The 18,788-nt window shown below is 36.2% G+C and overlaps 1 protein-coding gene across 16 annotated transcripts in view; it reads left to right on the top strand.

The window, feature by feature from the left end:
* TENM3 (teneurin transmembrane protein 3) overlaps positions 1-18,788 on the top strand; it is a 1,287,001-nt gene that overhangs the window by 633,223 nt on the left and 634,990 nt on the right. For 14 of the 16 annotated variants that reach the window (XM_058025024.1, XM_058025025.1, XM_058025022.1 and 11 more), the window contains exon 8: positions 17,684-17,834. The exons of the other annotated variants lie outside the window; for them this stretch is intronic. The gene's annotated coding sequence lies outside the window, so the exon portion shown is untranslated. The remainder of the gene's footprint in view (positions 1-17,683; positions 17,835-18,788) is intronic. 16 annotated transcript variants of the gene reach the window in all.

Genomic DNA, 18,788 nt, shown 5'->3' with positions numbered 1-18,788 from the left:
GAGTTAGCAATTTATTAGAAGGCCTGAGCTGGTTGAGGACTTCATGTGATGTGAAAAAGAAAACCTCTATTTAGCTGAAAAATGGAGACAAGCTGCAACATTAGTGTTGCAGCAGCTTTAAATGGAGTGCTATCTTTGACTGATAAGTTGCTTCTAAAAACCCAGTATGTTTGAATAGGATAAATCTGTAAATATAGGGCTCACTCAGTCCCTGTTGTGAGTGGATAGCCTCCTGGAAATCTGATGCTATTTCATCTGAGTTGTATATGAGACGATGTTGCTATTTGGATTCCATATAACAAAGGCAGTGTTACAGCTATATCCATAGAGTCATAGAATGGCTTGGGTTCAAAGGGATCTGAAGGATCATCTAGTTCCCACCCCTGCTGTGGGCAGGAACACCCTCCTCTGGACTGGCTTGCTCAAAGCCCCGTCCAGCCTGGTCTTGAACTCTTCCCAGGATGAGGCATCCACCACTTCACTGGGCATAATATGTATTTTCATTTATTTATTATACTTCCACATAAGTGACATAACTAATTCTGGGCTTTGGCGATCTGGTATAGTCAAAGTTTAGGCTAGGCTAAGTTTTTAACCTTTTTTACCAATTTGCTCTTTATAACATGCATGTTGGAATTCATTTCACACAAAGCTGAAAAATCCATTTAAAAATTATAGAAATGGGAGATGTGACAGTAACTAACCTGTAAAATTATGATACAAGATGAATTCAAAAAGCATTTATTTCCCTAGAAGGAGCAATGTACTATTGGGTTGCTGTTTACAGTGTGCATACAAGATGTGCCAGCATCTGTATGCTTGTGATGGAGTTGCATGTTTATCACTGCAGAGCAGGAAGTACAAGAATCGCAGGAGCTTCTTAATCCCACTACAGTTCTGCCACTGAAGGATTACAAAACAGCTGATTGTAACGATTGCTTGGTATTGCCCAAAAACAGAACAAAAATATATAATAATGTGTGGGCAATGCCTTTGAAACAAAATAAATACCATTTAGATGGAGATTTTATTGATAACACTGTTTTTAGTGGATTGCACACTGTGTGAATTGCTTAGAGAAATTTTTATTTCTTATATTTGATGGATTATTGAACAATGCTACTTCTGTTTTGTCTTGGTTTTTTTTCCATAGAGACACTCCTAGTTATGTTTTAAGAAGGGCAAATAATGTAAATCGTATAACAGAAATCTAACATTAAAGGTTTATGTACTGAATTAGTACCTTGGACATAAAGAGGCTCAAGAAGCAGCCCAAATATTACTGGTATCCCTATGTTAGTCTTTGAAAGAATAATGATTTGCAAGCCTTATTGCTTACTGAAGCACAAAAGATTTCCTCTGGGCTTGCCACAGACAATCCTCAGGCACGTTAGAGGAGTCAACTAGAGTTAGTTCAAAGTGAATTACTCTGTTTTAATCATGGTGACTTGACCATTTCAGTCATGGCATGTAATATTGTCAGTATTTTTTTCCTTTTAAATGACAAGTTTGGTCACTTTTTAAAGGCATATTTTAGAGTGTTTGTGAGATTTATAGATTCAACAGATCTTGAAAGATTTTCTGCCTTGCTTTACAACCCTGAAATTTTCTATCATGTCTATTTCATCACCTTGAGGCAGTTCTAAGTTAAAATTTGTGGAGATGTTTTACAACTGAATGAGTTCTTAGTATGATATATAACCAATTATATAGCTATAATGAGTCCAAATTTGAAAAAGCAAATAAAAAATGTTGCACTAAGGATTACTAAGGACTAACATTACCCGCTCTTCATTTATTTGCAAATAGGAAACAGGTATATAACCACAGTATTCACAAATATTACTATCAATAAATTTAAAAATTCAGCACTTTGATTACTTTAATATTTAGCTAATTAACTTTGAAACCTTGGAGGATTTTATGCATTTTCCAAAGTCAGTGCCAATTTCATAATTACTTCGATCACTTCCTAAACTGCTAAGTTTATCAGGACACCAAATAGTAATCAATGAACAAAAAATGTGAATCTGGTCCTTTATCAATTTTTTTTCCTCAGCACACTTGAGAGAGATTTCTGCTGAGGTACTTTTCTTTTTTATAGTGTAGCAAATTAATTACTGAATCTTCCAGGAAAGATTCAACTCTTTTGCAATCCTTTTCAAGAGGTTAAAGAACCATCTGGACTTGACTCTGAATTTTGTATAGAGTAAATCAATAGACTCTACGGTTATACAATCACACTGGTTTTTTTTTTTTGTTAATAAAGGTTATAAAACTACTGATGATGATGGTCTTTACCCTTAGCCCTTCCTGTATTTATGTCTCTGGTCCAATAACCAGAGGGATCATGGAGGTATGGTTTATCTTCATTTTAGCCCTCTTGGTATCATTTTAGTCCAAAAGGGAAATCAAATGAGATATAGAAGATGCTAAACTTGCAGAACTCTCCGGTCATTAGAAACTAATTAGAAACAGCTTATGGATTTCAATGATCCTTTAGGTAAGATGTGAGAGAGGGATCAAAAAACATTTAACATCTTCCCTTCCTCATTCTTTTCAGACAATGTGTGACGGTTTCTGACTTATTTTCTATTGTTGCTTTTTTTTACAATATAAACCTGTATTTTGCAGGGTAGGTGAAGTGCAAGAAAATACTGAGATGTTAAGGTAGACAATAGGTCTTTTCACTAGACTTCATTAATTATTATTCAAAAGTTATGATTTTCTAAATTAATAAAACCCAAATATCTACCTAAATTACAGCCCTTGTCATGTATAATCTACATGAAAAGAAAGATGTGCTAAGAAAAGCTTGAAGGATACAAATTAGTAATAGACACACTGTTACCAATAGCAGTTTTATACAAGCTGTTATTTATACCCAGTATATTTATATATACTGTTATTTATATTTAGAATGCGAAAGTCTAGGAAGTTTGCAAATCTTAGAATAATTTCTAGTGTTACATCTCAATGTTTTCATATGAAATAGCTTTCTTTTCCTGCAGCATGAATTGTTTTGTGACAATATACCTATCAGAGATGTCCAACAGAGTTACAGAGCCTAAGCTGGACTTTCTCATAAAGTCTTTCTACCTGTGATTTGCAAGAAGTACTTCTCCCAAAAACACACAACCTCTTTAGCTTGAGAATATCTGTGAGGAAGACTGCTGACTATAGATATCACTCACTGACCTGCAAACCTAGTACTTTGATCTGTCCATCTGAACAAAGCTGACAGTAAAACTGAAAATAAACAGTTGTAGCGTGAACAAAGTTGACTCTTTTTAGCACAACAGAACTTCTAGATGATTGTGTGCACGTCTAAGTCTAGCTGGAACCCATGCAGTAGAATTAATTCTCTGTGGACAAGGCTGGAATTTTGATGTTCCAGCTGGCCAGTCCTGCATGTTGGGAGCTACACAATAGTTTACATTCCAAGTTTTGTCAATCAGTAGACCTTAGAATTCCTTTATTAACTGTTAATAATACCAGGATAGGAAGTCTTTCCCCAAAAGACTCGGGGGAAAAAATCATTTTCTGAGGTATTCTTCTATGTTTATGTAAATTTTAGCCACGTTTTCATGCCTCTTTTTCATGTTACTTTTGTTGACTTACAAAAATTTCTGGAGCATGTCTAGTCTTTCTTTTATAAGCACCTCAGTCATTATTTGTCTTGCACTTCCATGATCTGACCTTTGACTAAAGAAGATACCTTTTTTAAAATGAGGGACTTTTAACTTATTCTTCTCTCTAAAAGCTCTATCCTTGTTCATGTAGCACCTTTTCTCTTACAGAAAATGTTCTGTATCTCCAGCCACTCCCTTCTTTCCAATCAATCTTGACACAAATGGCTTCATTCCCAGGATTTTTTTTAGGATGGTTATCCTTTGGTTGTTGGAGACCAGTTGCTAAGGTGAGCAGTTCCTTTATGTGTGTAGACTGAAGAATATGTGTTACAACCTGTCAGCAAACGCTTGATCCACATCAAAAGAGAACTTCAGACTTACATGTTTTTATAGACTGATTTATGATTTTATAGACAATTAGATATAGATGCCTAAAACATTCTGATTGTAAGGGCTTTTTCAGTAAGAATTCATGAAGTCTCATCTTGTAGTGCATGTAATCCAGTATTTTCTCTCCATCAATGAAAAGCCTCAGATGTCTTACAGAATGAAAAACATGCAATAATTTAGCTACTATAAACAACATTTACTGGTTGTTTTCATTATATTTCATAATCATCAGTGTATTTGGAGGATCTTCTCATTCATCTTTATTAAGACATCTGCAAATATACAAAACATTTGATAGGCCCAACTATATTAAAGTTGTCTATAAAAGGACACTACAGAGAGATTATTTAAATATTTAGACAAATACTCTCAAAATAACAATAGCTCCCAATACTTTCATGTAGTATTAATGATGCCAAGTTAGAGGTGACAGCGAACAAATGTTTATGTATCATTTGGGAAATTGAGAAAAGCCCTCATGCACAATGGTGAATGAAGAAGAGCAATATGGGAAAAATAGCAGCCCCACTACAAGGGATTTTAATTAATCTGTTGAACATGACATACAATATGATTTGAGAACAGTAAATATTTTACTCATGGTTTTCATTATCTAAATTAGTGCTGGGCTGGAATGCCCCAGATAATGAAAGAACTTATTTCTGGTCACCTGCTTGGAAGTTTCTGGGCAATACATCCCATGCATAGTACCCTTCTTGTGAAAGATTATTATTTTAGGAATGGCAGTAAGTCTCATGTAAGTGTAGTGTGAAATTAATGCAGGGTCAAATGCAGTATTGTGGTGTTCTGGTTTCCTCAATGAATTAGGTGTGGAAAAAAAAGAACAGGCCCCAGAAATCTTTGGAGTAAAACACAGATGTATGTGAAGGGACTCTGCACATAACTGGCATCACCTAGCAGAGTTCATCACTTTGTTCCTAGTACCATAACCTAGTACCTAGTACTTTTACCTACACAACAGCTCACTGCACAAAGTATTGCTATGTTTTCATAGGTGAGCTTACTTGTCACTGGCTTACATATCACTGGCTCCATAAACTGGCTGGTCTGAAACCTTAGAGACAAGTAGCAGATAAGTGGGAGAGTTGTTGACACCTAAATTTGAAAACACCAAGGGAAAGGAGAAATTTCTTAACCTGGGAACATTTAAAAAATAGTATAGAGTAGTTCAGGTATGCATGAGCATCAACCTGAGGATCACATAAAATGTAGTGTGGCTTTAATTTAAAGACACACTTTATGGGTTTGGATTTTTAATAAGGAAAATGTGATAGATATGATCTGTAAGGACTTGAGACAACATTTGATGTATTGCCTCAATGGAAACCATCAGTAAAAATGGGATCAGTAAAAAACCAATAAAATGGTGAAGAGCTGGCTAAAGAAAGCTATCATTTGTGCTGTAAAGCAGAAGTATGAGTTTGAAGTGAGATTATTAATGTATTTTTTTAGGATTAATGACATTCATGGATATTATTCTTCAGCCTAACCTGTCCTTCCTGTATAGTTCAATACGAGGTATTACATTGCTCTATTACTAATCTTTGTTGTTCCTTCATGTTCCCAAAAAGCCTCTTCTGTGTGGTTTCCCTTTTTTCTCAGTATCTTAGGTCACTTCTATGCTATTATTTATTTTGAGAATAAGTATAATATTTTATCTTCTAATGGTAGGCTTATTTTTATATATATTGGTGTGGTTTTTTCCTTTAGTACCTTTTTTTAGTATGATATGTCCTATATGTGTTCACTGGGCATCCAAGAGTTGGTTTGAACTCAGGTCAAGAAAAAAAATTCTTCTAGTTTCTTCTGGTCCTCTACTTCAACCTAACAGCATCTAAAATCTTGGCACTACAAATAGGCCAGGATGGAGTAGAGGGAGTATGTAGGGATGTAGGAGGTCAGTAAGTAATAGTAAGTTACAATAGCCACTGCAGGCCTAACTCATGCTGACATGATTGGATTCACCAAAAGCCACAACCATATCAAATGAAAAGAACACTAAAATGTAAGCGTTAAAATGAGTGTTTCCTCTCTTTCTTCAGCCTGGCAGAATAGTAATTAATCAGTCCTTTCTTCAGATGGGAGGACCACCAGGTTCTGAGTTCTTACAGTGGCAATTTGATGGATTTACTGATATAACTCTTTCTGCTGTGTCACACTGCAGAAAATAATAAATTGTTGTGTGTCAGAGAGAGGAAGCATGAGTTAGTTCTGTAAGAATGTAATCAGGAGATGAAAGAGTAGTCGTGGGTTTCCAATCCTTGTATATCCTCCAGTGATTGTTTAATGTAAAATGAATAAATAGTCCTGGAAGCACAGAGGAGGAAAAAGGGAATTGTTCAAATCAATGAGTTCAACAATCATACTCATCTTTTTCTTCCTCTTTCACATTGCCATTTTCTATATCTAGAGAAAAAAGATACCCCAATAATAATTTGGTTACTCTCCTTCAAAGACAAAATATGATTTTTAGTTTGGGCTAAAATATAGTCCCACCATATTTTGGTGGACGCTTTGCTTGTTGGTCAGTTGAGTTAGGATGAAGGTGAATGGGAGAAGGAGAAAGAGAATAGTAATACTATAATTTGCATCTGTTCTGGAAATATTTTAAATGAAAGACACGATCCTTGTTCTTCTGAGAGGAGGTAATTTATGCTTCTAATTTGAGAAGATTGAGTGGTTTTAACGCCCATCAGAAATAAACTCCAAATAAGCCGCTCCCCTTTCCTCCCACCCCTTCTGGGAAAAGGCAGAGACTTTGGGTTGAGATAACAATTTACTGCAATCAAAAAGCAATGGACTAGGAAGGCATAGTAACAGCAGCCATGTTAGTAACAGGAGAATGTACACAAAACAAGTGCTTTATGCACAAAAGGTGTTCACCTCAACTTGGCTCTCGGTGGCTGCGGGGACAAAGATGTGATGGCAGACGCTGCCCATAGGTTGTATCCAGGTGGCTCCCAGGACAAAGATGACAGCTGTTCCCACAGCCAGCTGGCCTGTCTTGTCGCTGTCTCGGCTGTTTAGGCGGCCTGGAAAGGCCCAGGGTGGCCTTGGGCAGCCGGCGCTTCAAAGGACGAGGAGAGACTTCTGATCTTTTCTCGGTCTCGGTGTTTATTAATTGTTTATCTAAAAGATTTTCTCTCAGCCCAACAGAGGTCTGCACAGCAAGCCAGCCGTGAGCACACTGCAAGCCCTCGGGGCGGTCACTTATCTTTATACCCGAAGTTACGTATACAATATTTATAATTTTTCCCCAATACCTTTTACCCTTATTAACCAGTGCACTTTTAGTAATAACCAATCCCAAAGTGCCAACATCACCACAGAAGATGGAGGCCAAGAAGAAGAAGAAGAAGAAGGACAGGACACGCCCCAATTCCTCCATCTTACTTCTTTAGACCCCCCTGTACAGAAATCCTAAACCCTGTGTTTCACACTCTAATTAACTTATCCCTTCATCATTGATCCCAGTGAAATCCTCCCATCCTCATACAGATGTTATCTCCTGTGTAGGATCAAAGTGCAGCCACCAGACACTTCTGGCAACATTCCAGGACTCCCGAGCCCCCCAAGGGTGTTCTCGGCCACTCTGCACCTCCATCCTGAGGTGCTGAGATCCCACACTGTCTCTGAGCACAAAACAAAAAACTATGAGGGACAAACCCGTGTAAGCTCGACTGTCCGTGTGCTGCCGTGCTGCTGCCCAGATGCTGCACTCCATTCCACATGGCTGCTGCTGGCAGCACTCAGCTCCCTCCAGCTCAGGCTGGACTCAGCTGGACCTGGGCACACTCCTGGCTCAGTTCCCCACGGTGCTTCTCACAGCACTGCTGCTTTCCATCACCGTGCTCTGGAACTGCGTCTCAGAGGAACCGTAGGGGATGGGCTGCCATAGCAGGGACACGGTCTGCAGGGCAGATCCTGACAGCATTCCTGCTGGGGAGAGGGAGGCAAAGCTGCACTTCTGGGGGTGCGCTCACCTTTTCTTTGCCTTGAAACCACATCCCTGGTGATGATGTGCACAGTATGGAATAGCAGCTCAGTCATGCCCCACTCTGGAATGAGGGGTGCACCCTGAATTGCAAATCTTGTTCTGCCGTATGCTCAGACACTTAAAGCTCCCAGTGAGGTTTTATAGTCATCTGCTGGCCATCTGAGGAGTTTCTCTTCAAATTTTTTAAGAGATCCTACAAACTTCATTTGATTTGTAAGATCTCTTAAAAACTTCTGAATTTTACAAACTGGATACTGAAACTTAACAGTGGCACATAGGATCTTTATCTCTTTTTAGTCATGTGGAAGTTCTTATTGTGGCATTCATTTTTTTTATTTCTAGTGCCTTAAAATGGCTGTCTCAAATCACTGATTGGTCTTCACACATATGATAAAGTATTTATATCTATTGAATTAGTGTTCTTTTTTTCTACTGTTTGTCATATCTAATGTAAAATAATTCACCTTGTAGAGACATATCTTTATTACAATCAGCTACACCCTGTCCAAAATCATGACCTCTGATGATTGTGATGCAAAGTTCTAAGAGTAAGGGCTTTTGCTTTGGATACAAACAAACCTTTTTTCAAGGAATGACAAAAAGTAGGCCTTCACTTGATAACTTCAGGGTCAAGCTAAGTTGATTCACTGTTGAAAGACACTAATGCATTTAAAATTAGTGTAAACAGAAAAACTAAAATATCTATTGACAAGAAAAATGACAGGTTCATCTCCAGGCAGGCAAGATACTGTCACATCACGATTTCTTGAAATTTAGGTTTCCTGACATACATAGCTTTTGAAATAGCTTTTGTAAAAGGTAAGATCAATAGATTAGATTGAAGGTAGAAAAGAACTTTTGTAAAAAGGGGGAGGGTTGGGTTTTTGTTTATCTTTTCTCAAAAGTATAATGTGCAGTATTTGTCAGGGACATTAAGGAGTTATACTTCACAGATTTATAATTGTTGAATTTTCTCCTGCTCTCTTTTTGTGTCATAGAATGTTTGTAGCTTTTGGTCTTTCCTACAGGTCTTGCATTTAGTAGAGGATGTTGAGAAAGGTCTGTGGACTCTAAAAAAGTGTCAGAAAATATGTCTATTCAGGACTAGAAAAAATATTTTTTTAATTGCCTGCAGCTTAGAGAACCACGTTTGCTGACTTGAGTGATCTGTACTGGCATTGTGTTTCTAGCATGTATTACAAACTGAACTGAAATTCTTATACTTCAGGAGATTTGAAGACTGTCATATACAGTATCCACTCTTTCCAAGTATCTAGAATATGTATTTCCAAGGTAAAAATTATCTTCTTTACTAATCTAAAATTTTGACAGCCTCCTTGTGATGCTATGCTCTAGGTGTCTGAATTCAATTTAAAGCTGAGAGCAATTAGCTGCATAACTTAGTGAAATACAGCTTGTGATGAGGCCTCCAGAAATTATTCTTCTTGGAAGTAACTCAACAGATCATAATTTTTTTTCTATATGAACATCATCATTTTTACACAGGTTTTCTGTAAAACTTAAAAATGCGGTGTATAGGAGTTAAACAATGTACTCCACAGAAGAAAATAATCTAATCAGTCTGAAACTTTACATTATACTTTTTGTAGTCTTAAATCTGAAGAAATGCAGATTATAATTTTCTTTCATAGGAGACCATGTAACAATCTTCGTTCAGTCTAGGTTAATGTGCAGAGAAGCTGTTTGACTGTAGTAGAAGAATACAACTTCCAATAATACTACAGTCATGCTTTAATTTGGGTGCTTATCTACTGAATTTTATTAGTATACTATCTCTTAGTTATCATAGAAAACAGCAGTTATGGTTGTTCCAGTATTTTACTTAGTATAACTAGGTTTTTTTTACTTTTCACATATCCATCAGCTTAGCTTAACTGATGAAGCCATTTAAAAGGAAGCATTTATTATTAATTATTGATCATACTTGGCCTTGTCTCTGTGGGCAGACGACCAGAACATTATGAGCAAAACTGAAGGTAAGAGGAATGCAGAACAGTCTTATTTTTCAAAGCGTCACAGAAATGCCTTCGATGTTACAGGCATATAAAACAACTGATATCTTTTATCTCATCTTGTGTGTAAGTGGTGTATCAGAACATTTTAAGGAGTTAGAAATGCTCAAGAGCAGAGGACAAGACAGAGATCCACAGATGCTGGAAGTTATTTTTTCCCCTTGCAGGCTTCTGCTGTTAAATTGAAGCTTCATAACTATGTAAGAGTGTCTGCTGCAACTTAAGGGGTTTATTTGCCCTTGATTCGCATAGGATTTTCCACAGGTCAGCCACAGGAACAGTGCTGGGTCATGATGCATCTGCTTAAAGGTCCTGACACATCAAGAGCAAGATAGATGACTCTTGTCAGAGGGAAACATGTTGGACAACTGCTCCCTAAGGCTCTAGTGTTCACAGTAATTGCTACATCATTCACATCATAAATTAGCAGGAGCAATATAGCTACAGTAAATGACTCACATATCTGCTGCTTTGTATTTACTTTAGAGAGATGGTAACTGTCAAATTTCATAGGTGCTGATAAAAGCAATACACTACTGTATTTAATCTTGTGTTACTTCTCAATGTTCATATCTAGAAGAGATTCTCAGAAAAATACTGTGAAATACATTTCAAAAATTAATTCTGTTTTAATATAGTTGTCATGAAAATACAACCTTTTAAATGGATTCTCTAACATTTATCTCTCCTTAAATTCTAATTTCATTGGTTTAGATTTATCTTGCAGCCTATTCATTCTTTAGAAACCCAATAGGGACATCATTCATGTTGCATAAAATGTAAAAGGTTACAATTTCTGATCATTGTATTAAGAGCTTTTGCTAAGAAGAAGTAATAGATTTGTAAAGATAACCAGAGAAATTACCTATCTTTATAATAGTGCCAGCTGTAAAATTACATATTAGCAATTGCCTTTATTAATTTTCATTGATGCAAGATGCTTCTGATGGAAATATGATACTTCAGTACAATAGTGAAGTGTTGCTCTGTGGTGCTGTTCTGCCTCTCCAGCATTTTTTCTAAATGTTTCAGTTTTGCTTATCTACACTGAACAATGTAAAAGGTATGGAGAAAATCTCCAATTTTTATCCTCACTCCCTTACTGACAATAGGCCCAAAGGATGTAGGAGCAGTGGAAAAGTGCAGTAGCCTGTTCCTTATGGAAAAAGTCTCATGTAATGTTAGGCAGGAAAAAAGATCTGAAGAAGACTAGGCTGATGCTTACTGCCTAGCTGGAAGATAGCTGCAGTCTCAGGTTTAGGGTTAGATATGACAAATAAGCCACATATTAGGGGATTCTGAAGGATGAAGAAATCATTGTGCTGTCCCATGTTAATGTAAAGTGAATGAAATGGCTTTACATTAACATGTAAATGAAAGTTGTTTGCCCATTGTAAATTCACAGAAACTAAAGTCTTTTGCTGTGATCTTGAAGCTATTAATCCAATTTTTAATCAGAGAAGTGATGTAATGGAAATGATGCATTTCCAACACCTCCTTGATATCTGCAGAATATTTTTTTTTTATAACAAAATATATACTTTGTGTCCTCTGGTTTCTGAGATTTACAATGATCAAACTGCAAAGTTCCACCTAGTCCTCTTGTCTATATTCACAGGAGAGGTTATAATTGAATGATAATTTACAGGATAAGTCCTTACTGAGTTTTTTATGTCTAAATAATAATACACCTTTGTTTAAATGTGTTGAGTTGCAATTGTCTGTTCAGGTGCAGACTCCCAGTACTGCAAGGAACATGAGTACAGGCATTAGCTTTCATTGTTTCCAGGATCACGTCCAGGAACTGTTGAATCATGACTTAAGAAGCATTAGTGGCTGCTGTATTTGTAATAAATGCTGTGTTTTCAACATGTTGCAAAGCATAAACTGAGAGTCCTGTTTCCACCACTGCCCTTCATTTAGAGCTGTGCATTTCTCTTCAGGTAGCTTCTCTTTGCTTCTCTTTCTCTTTGCATCTAGACACTCTTCTTATCCAGAGCTACCATCTCTCAGAACAGATGCCAATAATAAGTGGAGAGAAAAAGTGTTACTTATATGCAATTTCCAAGGAGTCTGAAAGGGTTTATATGCCAAATATATAAATAACTAGAGATTCTACTATTCAAAGTCTGAAAAGCTGAACACAGCTGATTTCAAGTTTCTGAATGAACATTTTGTTGACTGCCTAGGATAATTTAAAATTATTATTGACTCTTGCAAGCCTAAAACAAACCTCTGCCATCCAGACCTAGAGATCTGAAACAGTAGTGTGACTTATGTCTGAATCTGAATTAAAAATACAAAATAAACAAATGCACAGTATTTTTTCATGGTAAGAGAAATAATTTTGTTCTTAGGAAAAAGTCACTCTTGGAGATTTTGATTTTCCAGTAGAAAAATACGTCACTTTGTTGATGTTAAATTTAAAAGTATAATTTTCAAAGTAATCTGTTGCCAAGGTAAGGAAGAATAGCAGGTTTCTTTTACATCTGTTTCAGTATTTCTGTAATATTTTGCAACATTTAATATTCTTGAGAATGATCCCTAGACTACAAAAAATGGGCTAGATTTCAGGAAGTTTTAAGGAACATTTCCTGTTCACTTTCTGCTACTATCACTTAGAAAAAACTAAACTGTTTAATTACTTATTTCACTTAGTTTCTCTCACAACAAAACCATTTTCCAATCAGAATATGTATGCCAGTTCATATTACTGAAAGGCATGCCTGACTGAAAAGGGTCAAACAATTTATAAATTACTGTTTAGAAGTGAAATGTGAGAAAAAGCTGTCAAAAACAGAAGGTGAAGTGAAGTTGATTCTTCACCTGCCAAGGCTGGATGCATTGAATTTTAAACAGACTTTTAATATTGTGATATTCCCTTTTCTTGGTTTATTACAAGTTGCAAGCTGATATACTTTAATTCTTGTTAAAGATTTTAGTCATAAGGTAAGAGAGTACATGCTGTGTAGCACAAGCTAAAGGGACAGATGTATAAGCTGGGAAGTTTTCCAGATTAAAGGCACTTAACACTGAATGCATTTGATGTTCAAACGCATTTTGGGATCTTGTAAATCTGTCATAAAAATGCACCAAGGCTGAGCACGAATTCTGACTCCATGCATGCTAGTCTGCATATTGGCTTACTACTTAACACATTGATTTGTTTCTAATCTGTTCAAAGATTTTTTTTCTTTTACAGAAAGAATGTGTTTAGAATTAGTGTTTCATAGAAGTAGTGATATTTGGTTTAAGTTTTATTACCAAAATGATGCAAATATTTTGTTAAAAATTCATGTGGTTGAGGGGACTTTGTTTAGGATTATTGCAGGCTATGGAATCCAGATAATACTGCCAGAAGTGATGCTCTCTCTCTTCCTATCTAATGCTATAGTCTTTTAATGAGATTTGGAAAATCATTTGAGAAAGTGGTACATGAATGGCACGATAGTATTCTTCCACTGTTCTTCAAAAGAAAGGGGAATTCAAATTAATCTAGGTCTGGATGACTGATTGAAATTTTTTTGTCAGTGGTTCAGCAATCAAAATGAGAAAACCAGGAAGAAGTTGAGAAGTATATATGACCACTGATTTTACAAATAGAATGTATGATTTTTTGAGTATCACTACTCATCTTCGCCAGAGAAACTTGAACATGCTATTTTCACAATTCTTCTGACAATTTAAAGAAATTTTTTTTGTTATTTTAAAATAATATTTTGCTCTCAGCAGCAGTTCTTTAATGGACATGAACACAAAAACAGGCAATATACAAACCCCTGCAGAGGACAACTCTAAGCCCTGCACAGGACCATCTCCAAGAGTCACACCAAGTGCCTGAGACCATTGTGAGCCCTGTCAGGTTTGGTGCTGTGACCACTTCCCTGGGTAGCCTGTTCCAGTGCCCAACCACACTCTGGGTACAAAACCTTTTCCTAATATGCAGGTTGAACCTCCTCTGACACAGCTTCATGCTTTTCACTTGGATCCTGTTACTGATCACCAGTGAGGAGAGACCGGTGCCTGCCCCTCTCCACTTGTGATGAATTTCCTTCTGGGATGACAATAAACATCTGTTTTTAAAGGTGTTATGGGGATAGACTAAGGAAGTTGTTGCTTTTAAGCCTGGAGGAAGAGGTGGCTTTGAGGCTACCTAATAGCAGCCTGTCCATACCTACAGGATGTTAGTGAGAAACTGAGGCAGGCTCCTCACAGTGAATGAGACAGCAGTCATAAACTGAGCATAAGCAGAGCAGGCTTTGACTAGGTAAAGAAAAGTTTCCTCTAACAGAGGAATCAAGTATTGGACCTAGTTAGGCCTGTGAGAGCCCTGGCACAACTAGACAAAGCTCTGAACAATGTGGTCTGAAATTGATGTAGGCTCTGCTTTCAGTAGGAGACTGAACTGGGCACCTACTGAGGTGCTTTCCCACCGGAATGATTCCAGTACCCTGTGATATATAGAAGTGTGGGGAGAGGATAAAAGCAAGAAGTGTAATGATCTGGACGTTTAGTGATATTTTTATGGGTAGATATCACTGTCTCATAAGCACAAGATCTGAAAGTTGAAATTCTTTTTAATAATGCCACAGCAAATCCAGTTCTACTGCTTAGTCCAGGAGAATGGAAAAAAATAGGAGTAAGTAGTGAATTTTTAACTGTTGAGCATGAGACAAATATTATCCTATTCTGTTTTGCATGATATAATCTAGATACTTATTTAAATGTGATTCATCTTTGTTGTCTCATTCAATATGATAATTGACCTAAGACATGATGAGAGATTGTTAGATTTGGTGCTCATAAACAATCAAAATCCACATTTAAAACCTCTGAGATTGACTTAAACTGAAGTGTAAAAAGCAAATGACTCAATGACATGGTTTAATCCCCCTTTTTTTTCTTCTCCTTTTTAAGGATTAGTACTTTCTGGAAGAATGGCACCTGCAATTACATTAATAGGATAAAATGGGTTACCTTAGAGTGACTTAATCCTTAAGTTTCAGGATAATGGCAGATTTTTCTGATCAGGTTTTTATTGATGGCATGTTTAGAGATATTTAGGGAAATAACGGGTTTTGTGGGTTGGTTTGGGGTTTTTTTCAATCTATTTAATAAATACTAGAGGGAAATCAGAAGCAGAAATCCCAATAAAAATATCTCAAAGTCAGTATTTCACACATTTCTTGGTCTCTAGTGTGCTACAAGAAGATCACAAATTACCTCAATTTCCTAATTCTGTAACTGGCTATCCAAGATTGCAGTGGGAGTTAGAGATCCATAAAAGTCTAAATTATTATTTCAATTGGAGTTCTTATCTTTCATTTACATGGCTCTGAGCACTTTCAAGACCTTTTTCTACTGTAGGTTCTATTATATCCTTCAGTTGTGTCATGAAGAGGAAAAGAATGAGAAGTCTTTCTACAGCTCCCCAAGCTTTCCCCATCACCACATCTGTGTGAGCATCCACCAAAGACCTTCAGCTTCCAGTTTCATATGACATTAATATTTTTAATTTTTATTTCTATATGGGAAAGGCCTAATTTTTCTTTTATATTTGCAAAGCACCTTGCACACAGAAAAAAGCAAGTAGGCAACATAAGAAAACAGCATCTGGAGATATATTCCTTCCATTCTGAAGTGTTTTCATACTGACATATGCCTTTAAATTTTCCTTTATTGAATAATTTCAAGTCTAGTTAAGGATAAAGGTTTAGCCTTCAGACTTAAAATTTGTGATGCAAAAGGGTTTTGTGTTTTACTAAAGTACGACTATAGGTTTTACTACCACACCATTTGTCTGTTCAGAAAAACATGGAAAAAAAATGCTAGAATCTAGCAAATTATTCGTTATTAAAATTGGTTATTGGAATTTTTAATAAAATTCAGTACATTTTTTCCAGTTGTAAGTTCTGTATCCATTCTTTTAATTTAAACTTATCTCACTTATTTTGATTAACATAAATACAGTCTCTTATGGCAACAGATTCTGAGACTGGGACATGGTGAGACTCTTGAGAATGGTGCTATTTGGGGCCTGAGGTGGACTTGATAATATTTAAGGATCCCTTCCAACTCATCTTACTCTGTGATTCTGTGGTGTATTCCTTCAGAATTCCTCAAGTCTCCTTAAAGCTGCTTCTAACTCTGCTAGTACTGGTCTATTTTGTTCCTTCGTAATAGATACTGCAAGGTGGGAGAAAAATTTTGTTCTTATTTTTTAATTATTTAAATCATAATAATTAAACTCACTCAAAATAATTTTAAATTCATTTTCAATCAATAGAATGAAATCTGCCTAGCTTCCTTTAGTGAGGAAGGGCACAACATGAAGTCCTATGTCAAATGCAAAGCGCTTGAAATTTTATTTCCCTCATCACTCATATAACCTATATGCATGACTGAGCTATGGGATGCATGGGATAAAATTATGGGGTTTAGTTCTTTACATGGAGGTTTGTGCCCTCTTCCATTTTGCACAGGTTTATGAATACTTCAGTCCTGAGTCTGATTCAGAGAATCCCATTCTCTAATGTTGCACCATGTAGAAGCTACTTTCAGATTATTTACGAGGATGATAGACAAATGTATTCCATCCTTTAAAAATCCTGAAGGTCTTTCTTAGTAGAGGTAGAGTTGTAATCAAGGAGGGCTGTAATAGAACTCTGCTGCCTACTACAATATAGTAGACACTGTATTAAAGTATACTGTAATATAAGTCATGCAATAGGAGACAATCCTTTACAATATCCTGGTTATTGAGAGTCTGATTTACACCATATACACACATAATGAATTAATTTTATCTTTTCATAGATTTTATATCTTTGTAAATCTTGATTTTCCCAATTTTCATTGCCTAAGTTGTGTTAGCAATCTGTTCAAGTTCAGCTGGTTTAACAGTAAGTTTAACTAATAATCAAGTTCAGCTGGTTTAACAGTAAGTTTAACTAATAATCAAAAACTTTGTGTGTGGCTGCTTGATTTTTGAAGATGCTTGTCATTAGATCACACTGCCTATTATAGGCACTGTCCAAAGAAGAAGGCAGAAATTGCATCAGAAATTCATGAGGGCAAAAGAAAAGTTGCAGATTTCATGAGTGACACATTCAGAGAATGTGTCACAGGAGACTGTAAAGCCATGGAAACAGGGAAAGCTTGAGGGTTTTGTTCATTTGCAATTAAAGTTTGTGTTCAAAGATAAATTAGCTTTTCTTGAGAAGTGACTGAATGGCACTGACATATCCTGAGATTTTAAGGTTTACCTAAACATAAAAATATTGGTAATTGTGATTTAAGGCAAAAAATTACTTTATTCCATTAGTATTGAGTTTTCTCATTTATAAACGCTTCATGTATTTAGAAATATGTCTTGGAAAATTTCTCAAGCATAGGTAAAAATAAAGATTTAATCTTTTTTAACCTCAAAAAGAAAGCACTCCTATGAAATGCTTCTTGAACAAAGGTACATGTTTATCTTTTCCAGTTTGGGTTGTTCAGGGTTCAGGTTTTTTGGCATTGGAGTTTGACTAAAATAATTATCAATTGGATCTAGGGAGGACATTTGTACTTCCAAAACATGTAGCTCAAAGAGTGACCTTATTTCACAGGTGTTGAATATTCAATAAAGGCTTCATCTGGAAGTGGCATCCAAGGTCAGCTCTTTCTATAAGAACACAACATAGCTCATAATTTCTGTTCAGTTGTGGGCATAAAGGATGTACAGAGATAAGCTGCTGGAATTGTACCACCACTTCCATGGTAAGTTTAATGTCATCGAATTGTGAAACACGTGCAAATTTTTCAGGGTGAAGAGTGCCTCCTACTTCTCTCTAGACCCAACCATAGTGGAATGTCATGGAGTTTTCTAATTACCACTCAGAGGCAATTGAAGCAACACTCTCTAACTTGGATCAGCTTGCAATTGTCCTATGCCAAGCAGAAGAAGAGTTAGAATAATAAGACATGCAGAAAACAAGCTAGTGTGTGTGTGTGTGTATGTATATGTATGTGTGTATGTATGTATGTTTTACAAGATGAATTTTAAATACTTTAAGTTGGAGGCTGTATGGCACCTGAATTTTTAATGTGGGAGTTTACAGAGATTGCTTAGTTCTCAAGCCAATGTGTGCAGACTGGATAACCCAAATGGCTTTTGCTCTTGGAGGACACACTTCTGTGCTCTGCCAGACTGCAATTTTCATGTGTTTGATAGGATTAGAGGTATTTTTAAAGATTTATCTAATCAAATAGCTTTTGTAGGCAGAACTTTTTAATTTTGCTATAATTAAAGGAATAATACCAAAATGATTGCTAGCTATTAGAGGCTGTGGAAAAAACATCTTGACGTGTCTCTCTAAAGTTTTCTTTTGTTTAACTTTCTTCAGGTAAATCAGTAATGCATTACATTGCAAATTATAAAATCACATGGGGAAAAATGTTAGCTTTTACACCACTATCAGTGACCAGAGACAGACTTACACTGTATTTTCATTAGTGTGCTGCCTAGTGACTTGGGTAAGCTTTAAGCACAATGCCAGTTGGTGGTCACTTTCAAGCAGCAATGCCAAATATGCAAGGGGAAACAGCTATTGTGAGATTATTTTTAAAAATTAAGCTAATGTTCTAGAAACATGCTTCTAACTTCTTGTTCTAATTGGAAACGTTCTAATCCGATGCTGCCGAGTGAAGCTGATTGCAGACTTAATTGCTCTT

The sequence above is a fragment of the Melospiza georgiana genome, chromosome 5 (genome assembly GCF_028018845.1).
Source record: "Melospiza georgiana isolate bMelGeo1 chromosome 5, bMelGeo1.pri, whole genome shotgun sequence".
In the NCBI taxonomy this organism is placed as follows: domain Eukaryota; kingdom Metazoa; phylum Chordata; class Aves; order Passeriformes; family Passerellidae; genus Melospiza; species Melospiza georgiana.
This window is presented reverse-complemented; position numbering and strand designations above follow the sequence as displayed.